This window comes from Erinaceus europaeus, chromosome 1 (assembly GCF_950295315.1).
Source record: "Erinaceus europaeus chromosome 1, mEriEur2.1, whole genome shotgun sequence".
In the NCBI taxonomy this organism is placed as follows: Eukaryota; Metazoa; Chordata; class Mammalia; order Eulipotyphla; family Erinaceidae; genus Erinaceus; species Erinaceus europaeus.
Window position 1 is genome coordinate 208,571,452 of NC_080162.1, and position 8,327 is coordinate 208,579,778.

Genomic DNA, 8,327 nt, shown 5'->3' on the forward strand with positions numbered 1-8,327 from the left:
GAGAGAAATTGAGAGGGTAGGGGGAAGTACAGAGGGAGAGAAGGGTAAGGGAGATAGCATAATGGTAATGCAAACAGGCTTTCATTCTGAGGTTCCAATGTCCCAGGTTCAATCCCCCATACCATAAGTCAGAATTGAACAGTGTTCTCATAGAGAGAGAGGGAAAGGGGTAGGAAGAGTGAGGGGAAGGGAATGAGAGAGGGAGAGGGAGAGGAAGAGGGAGGGAGGGAGGGAGGGAGGGAGGGAGGGAAGGAGAGAGAGAGAGAAAAAGAGAGAGACACTTTGTCATTTGTGATGTGTCCCCCCTGCTGGTGGAGAGCCAGAGACTTGAACCCAGATCCTTACTCAGGTCCTTGCACTTCATACTATGTTCACTTAAACAAGTACACCACTGCCCAAACCCCAAATAAAAGGCAAAACCCTTTGTGGTATACAGGTAGATACTTTATGAACAGTTTGCATTCATGTCAGCACATGCACACTTCAAAATCCCATGCCATTGTGAGCTGTAACGGATGATGTGTAGTGATACCACTGTAGGCCTTCCTTCATAGCTGCCTGATACGAGGAGGGTCAGAGAAATAGTGCAGTTTTATTTTTCACATGATAGAGATGCAAGGGATAGATTCACTTAAATCTGTCCACCCATCACCCATCCACTCACTGCCTACCTATCCATCTACCTGTCCACCTATTCAACAATGGAACTATATATGGCTGTGTGTTCAGCCTGCCTCACTAAACCATGGTGAGACAAGAAGGCACTATCCCTTTTGCAAGAAGCTCAGGATCTCTGAGTTACACACAACAGAATGATAAATGCTTTGCTCAAAGGACAAGCACGATGCTATAATAGCTGCACACACAGTGTAGACACTGCTTTTGAAAGCTTCTAAAAATCTTCTCATTCTGTGATTTACTTTTAAGAAAGAGCACTGTATGTTCCTTTTGTTCCTCTCACTTTGAATGATCTTTACAAAGCACAATAACTTATGGGATGTAAGAGAGAAAAGAGCACCAAAGGGGCACTCTTACAAGGGGAAAGTAGCAAACAGGATGCTCCTTTAGCAGACCTCTGCCAGGCCATGCATAAGAGGAAATGTTGTGTTGCATCTGGACACATCTGGTCTATATCTGCAGTTATCTGTAACAGGAGTTATACTACATTCTTTGCTTGCATAACATTTAGTACTCATGGTGAACTTCAAAGGACAAAAAAGGGTTGGTAAAGCCAAAGAGATGCCTGGAACACACATTGGTGCAAGCTGCTATCAGTTATGTTCAGTCCAATGTACCCTAGGAGTTAAGGGTGAGATTGGAAAAAAAACACTTTTTATTCTAATCTATATTTTAATGTTATTACTATTATTATCTTTATTTATTGGATAGAGACAGCCAGAAATAGAGAGGGAAAGGGGAAATAGAGCAGGAGAGAGAATGACACCTGTAGCCCTGCTTCACCACTCACAAAGGTTTCCCTCTGCAAGTGGAGACTGGGAGCTCAAACTCGGGTCCTTGTGTACTATAATGTGTGTGCTTAACTAGGTGTGCCACCACCTAGTCCATCTAATCTGTCTTTTTAAAAAATATACATATATAAGACTATATAAATATCAAGGCAGAGAGAGGGAGAGAAAGGAAGAGAGAGAAGGAGAGAGAAAGAGAGAGAGATCACAGCACCAAATCTTCCTTCAGTGCAGTTAGGACTGGGCTTGGACCCAGGTCACACACACAGCCAAGTAGAATTCTATCCAACTGAGCTATTGCACTAGTCCAAAAAGTTTCTAAATTTTAGATACGAGAGCACTACTCAGTTCTGATTGCTTTCATATCAGCCTCAGATATGAATGTCTTTGTACAATTATTATGCTACATCCCTTACCCTAAAAACATTTTTATTTCATTAAATTAACATTGCTCTGTGGCTTTCTGAGTGGTAAATGTTTGTTCAAGTTTGGATATATTGAGATGAATAGGATACAAAGGTGATTTCAGTACAAAACTATGGCAATAAACACAATGCAGGGTGGTTAAGAAAATCAACTAACAACAACAACAACAACAATGCAAGCTGGAGGTGGACGGCATCACTTCATACATTGCAGGGTTGTCTTCTTGAAGATGACCAAGTGACCAGTTGTCCTCAGATGTTGGTATCTTTCTAGATTTTGATCAACTGTATCCCCCTGGACAAGTCACAGCATTTTGTATGATGCCAGCATTTTGGCTGTAAGAGTGCCTTTTAGATATTGACATACTTTATTCAGGAAAATTATTTTCTGAAAAGAAATCCTTGAAATGATATCATGATATAATTGGACATAGCAGTATAATATTATACTAGATGTTTCAACTAATGGATTAATTCAAAAACCCATTTTTGGTCCAAGAAGAAAATATAAGTTCCAAATGAAAATAGAGTGGTGGTGTTTAATGTCTAATGCCTGAGAGCCCCTCTCTAAGAAAGTATGCTGTAGGTGTTGGTGCTTTACTTCTAGCCAAGTAAGAGTTGTTTCATCATCATCATCATCATCATCATCATCATCATCATCATCATCATCATCATAGTCATCATCAATCATCATCATCTTCATCATCTTCATCATCATCATCAGTCATCATCTTCATCATCATCATCAGCATCATCTTCATCATCATCATCATCATAGTCATCATCAATCATCATCATCATCATCATCGTCATCATCAATCATCATCATCATCATCAATCATCATCATCATCTTCATCATCATCATCATCATCATCATCATCATCATCATCATCATCAACTTTAGGGCTTTATTGAGTAATGTTTACTGTATAGTCTCATTTCTCACCACTCAGCCACCAAAGCTCTGTGTCCCTACCCCCACTCCATGGGTAACCACTCTAGTTCTCCCACAGTCTTAGATACAGGTTGGCATTTTTTTTTACGTCCGAGTACTTAACTCTCTGTACTCTGCACCTGAGTGAACCCATTCTGCAGCTGTCCTTCACCTCCGTACTTGCTTCACTGAGCATCATCTTCTCCAATTCCATCCACTTAATTCCAACGAACACAATACCATTTTCTTTATTTCTAAGTAATACTCCACTGAATATATGTTCCATAACGTTTTTATTCAGACATCTCTCAAAGAGATACCTGCATCCCTGTGTTCACAGTGGTTTTATTCACAATGAAAAAAAAACTTAGAAACAACCAAAATGCCCTTCAACAGAGTGGTTTCCACAAGATTGCCCAGAGAGCCTGCTATGTGTCTTTAGGTTTGGGGGAAAACTTATGGTTTAGTGATTGACTGCTTCTAGGAGATTCTAGAAAGAGAGATGACACCGTTTCCCTGCACATGCTCAGTTTGCTATGGGCAAGGGCTACATGGGTGGCCTCTAGATCCAATATGGCATCCAGTGAAGGGCACTGGTGCAGATCTCATTTGCACTGTCCCATTGGATGATCTGGGTCTGCTTGTGTGCAGTGGTGGTACAGAGCTATTTCTGTTGCTAACTATTGCTGAAACGAATGTCCTATGGAACTATGGTGTCCTCTAGATGGGCCCAGGACATACACTTAGCTTATATTGGATCTGTATTTCTAACAAGTGTATAGGGTTTGTCCAGTGGGCCAGAGAGAATAGAGTCACGTTAAAATAATTATTAGTCATTTAATACTGATATACAGAATTACAAATAATACCACCACAAGAGTTCTGAATTCTCATTTCCTCTACTGGAAGCTACAACAGTTTGCCCAAGGTTGCAGATATGGGTTAAGTATTATTTCTACAACTATCTGTCTATATTTTTAGAGATTTGCCCATTTTTTTATGGTTCCGTCATCTTCTCTTCCTTTCCAAGTCACACCTACACCTGTTTCTACATCCCAATGTCCCTCCCTTTTTCTTCTTCTCTGTCTGGGTCCTGATGGAGTTCAGAGCCCTCTCGTCAGCTTCCTTCTATTATTTTCCCCCCACTGGAAGTCTGGATCAAAATTCTTTTTGGAGTGTAGGAGGTGGGAGTAGAATTAAATCCATTTTAAAATTGTTATTTCTCCCAGTGAGGGAGAAGTAACAGGGGGAAGATGACCAAAATGTTCTGAACTTCAACTCCATAGCTCTCTCTCCTTCCCCCTCTATCTCTGTTTCTCTGTCTCTTGCACTCTATCAAAAGAACAAACAAAAAAAAAAGAAGAGAAAAGGAAAAAAAAAAGACTAAGTTGTGTACACATTGAGCCACTGAGAGGACTCTGGTGGCAAGGAAAAACAAAACAAAACAAAAAGGTGATATAACATCAGGACAGCCTGATTTCCACTCCCTGGTAAGGGAAGGCTTGTCCTCACTGAGAAGGTTCAAGAGGGTGGTCAGGGACCCTGCAACAGCCATTTTATGTCTAAATCCTACGAGTTCTGTGTGCTCAGCAAGTCCATTCCACATATGTCCTCAGTTTCTAGAACAGACTCACAAGAATTGCACCAGAAGGGAGCACCCAAAGGAATAGACACAAGTAGTGAGCAGTAAGAGGGTGGAGATCCATCTGGATGGCGTTAGCTGAAGTGGGAGTCTGGGCATGGAGCAGTGTGTGATGCTGCAAGGATGTCGAGAGGCTAGGCTCTAGAGGAAGAGCTCTCTGTGTCAGCCTGTGACCAGTGATGCATGATCCATGGCACTGGTTCTCCACAGTCCGTCATGCTTCTTGTTGATGACACACTCCCTGTCTTCTTAGAGTTGCTATGTGTGCAATGTGTATAAAGATGGTTATGTCTTCCTACAGGAGATAGGTCTCAAATTTTATTATTTCTATTAGTAATTTAATAATGATTAACAGGATTGTAAGATCACAGGGGTACAATTCCACACAGTTCCCACCACCAGAGTTCCATGAACCACCCCCTCCTTTGGAAGCTTCCCTATCCCTTATTCTTCTGGGAGTATGGACCAAAATTCTTTATGAGGAGCAGAAGGTGGGAGTTCTGGCTTCTGTAATTGCTTCTCTGCTGGACATGGGTGTTGGCAGGTGGATCTACACCCCCAGCCTGTCTCTGTCTGTCCCTAGTGGGGCAGGGCTCTGGGAAGGGGAGGTTCCAGGACACATTGGTGAGGTTGTCTGCCCAGGGAGGTCAGGGTGGTGTCGTGGTAGCATCTGCAACTTGGTGGTTGAAAAGCATTAAGATATAAAGCAGATGAATGGTTTAATAATCAGGAACCTAAAGGTAAGAATATAGCAGATGAAATTAGGGGTCTTCATGTTGGAAAAAGGTGCAGATGAGGAGTGGGGGCTTGAATCCAGGTCCCTGAACATGGCAGTGTGTGCTTACCAGGTGCTCTGGTGTCCAGCCCTGTGAGTTCTGGAATGGTTTCTCAAAGCAGAGAAAATCATGCTTAGTTACAATGTACAGTGCTGTAATAATTTTTTAATTTTCTAAATTTTTGTTAGAGAAGTTAAATGCGTACAGTCAATATAGTTGTTGTTACATGTATATAACTTCTTAGTTTTCTGCAAAGCACTCTCATTCCAGCCTAGGTCCTCCTCCACCATCAGGCACCAGGACCTGGAATTCCAACGCCCCTGCCCGCTCTGTCTCTAACTGTTGCAATACACCAAACTCAGTCCAAGTCCTACATTGCGTTTCCCCTTCTGTTTGTATTTCTCAATTTCTCTTCATTCTATATCCATCCTTCCCTTTCTGATTAATATCACTTCACATGATTCCTTCAAGCTTCAACCAAGATGAGATTAAGAAGGTGAATTCATCATTCTTAATAGCTGAGTAGTATTCCACAATATATGTACATAGACCACATCTTAGCCACTCATCTGTTGTTGGACACCTGGATTGCTTCCAGGTTTGGGCTATTACAAATTGTGCTGCTATGAACATAGGTTTACACAAATCTTTGTGGATGGGTGTTTTGGGTTCCTTAGGATCTATCCCCAGGAGAGAAGCTGCAAGGTCATAGGGCAGGCCCACTTCTAGCCTCCTGAGAGTCTCCAGACTGCTCTCCACAGGAGCTGGACCCATTGCCATTCCCACTAGCAGTGCAGGAGGGTTCCTTTGTCCCCACAACTTTTCCAACATTTGCTGTTACTGCCCTTTCTGATGTGTGATACTCTCACATGGGTGAAATGGTGTGTAAATGACTCCACGAATGTTGTATGAGCAAAGTTAGAGAGGGAGAGAGACAGAAAGACACTTGCAGCACTGCTTCACTAGTTTTGCAGCTTCCCCCTGCAGGTGGGGACCAGGGACTTGAACCTGGGTCTCTGTACGATATAACATGTGCTCTCAACCAGGTGCACTGCCACCAGCCACCTTGGTTGGGCTTTTGTAGTGTGACAGGAGATACTGACAATGCATGAAGTGATGGAGGTGGATGTGTTCTAATTAGACTGTTTACCAGGGGGATCTCCACAGTTCACTGCCCTCAGCAGCAGCATCACCCCTTACAGCTCGCTTCCCACTTTCTTGCCCTGCTGGTCTAGAGATGTGCGCTTCCTGGAGAAGTGTATAACGTACACACACAGTCTCCCACAATCTGCTGGCCCAGCCCTAAGCCCTGCACAACTCTGCAGCTGTTTTGTCCAGTCCTGCCTCACTTACAGTCCCATCTCTCCACAGGGGTTAGGATTTGCAAAGATTTCAGATGGGGGGGCCAGGTGTTCACACACCTGCTTAGGTGCACATAGTACTAGGCACAAGGATCTTCAAAAGGATCCAGGTTCAAGCTACTGCTCCCCACCTGCAGGGAGGTACTCTTCACAAGTGGCGAAGCAGGTCTGCAGGAGGCTTGCTCTCTCTCTATTTGTTTTTTTTTTTTTTTTTTTTTTTTACCAGATCACTAATCAGCTCTGGCTTATGGTGGTGCAGAGGACTGAACCTGGGGCTTTGGAGTCTCAGGCCTGAAAGTCTGTTCGCATAACTATTATGCTATCTACCTTCCACCCTGATCTCTCTCTCTTTCCCTCTGTCTCTCACCTCCTCTCCCAACTTCTCTTTTTTTTTAGTTTTTTTCTTTTTAATTTTATTAGAATAGAGAGAAATTGAGAAAGTGAAATAAAGACACATGTAGACCTTCTTTGCAGACCTCCTGCAGGTGGACAGGGGGGGCTTGAACCTGGGTCCTTGCATTTGTTAATATGTGTGCTTAACCAGATACACTATTGTCTGACCCTCCTCTCAATAATAAGAATAAACTGATAAAAACTTTCAGATGTTTTATTTATGTGGTATCCATCATGGTGAATATGGGATCATTCTGAAAATGTTACTAAATCAATAAACCTAGTTTTCCTTCTTTTCCAAAAAATTGTTATTATAATAAGTAACTGTACTGATCTGATTACTTCTGAGAAACAGCCCACCATTGTGTGTCTTTTTCACATTTGTTTGTTCAGAGCCTAAACCAGGAAACCCAGCCATGAGCCAAGAATTGTAAAGGGACCGCATAATGAATGCTAATGAATGAACCAGAGGAGCGAGAGGGTGTGAGTGCCATACTTAGGAGCACACCACCATCTCCCAGAGACAGCATCATCCAAAGTGGAGACTCCATCACCCCCATCACCGTGCAGAAACACTGGCCTGTTCCTGCTGAAGATGGCCTATCAGATCTCAGCTTTCCTGTGGACAGTGGTGACTGGAGATACCCACACTTTGCTTCCCATTGTCACAGAAGGATGGCGCAGCTCAGATGAGCTGAGCACACAAACATGCCTGAGGGTCATATTCCACTTACAAATCATCAGTTCTGGTTGCTGATCTCACAGCTCGTAGGTGTTCCTCAAATGTCCACCAGATGAACAGCATTTCCTCCTTGTTGATGAGGATGTGGAACTCAGTGATTATCCATAGCATGGTCCGGTGCTCCTTGTGTTAAGTGAAAGCCAGCTCCCAGAAGCTTGAGAAATCTGTCCCCCTCACCTCTCTTTTTCATTAGAAAGCTATTGACTAATGTTTTCTCAATCAATTACTGCAATCAGCCAGCTGAAACACTCACAGGTCAGGAGAGCACATCAACAACTGTCAGAAGAGCAGACAGTCATGATTCCCATTTGTCAGGCATGCCGTCTCCCCCATTACATATGCGGCTCCATCCGCAGCTGGGAAGCTCACACATAAATAGCTGTCCTCATGCCTGGAGAAAGACATCCAGGGGAAACAAGACCATGATGGAAGAGGGCCTGTTCGCAACTCCTCTGGCCGCCTACCTATTGAGAACCACGCCCTGCGGGTGGAAGAATTCAGACTTTGGGATCTCATCGGGACAGCTGAATTACCTTTGACAAGCAGAGTGCTAGCTAGTCTAAAAGGCATTTATTTTTTATAACCTT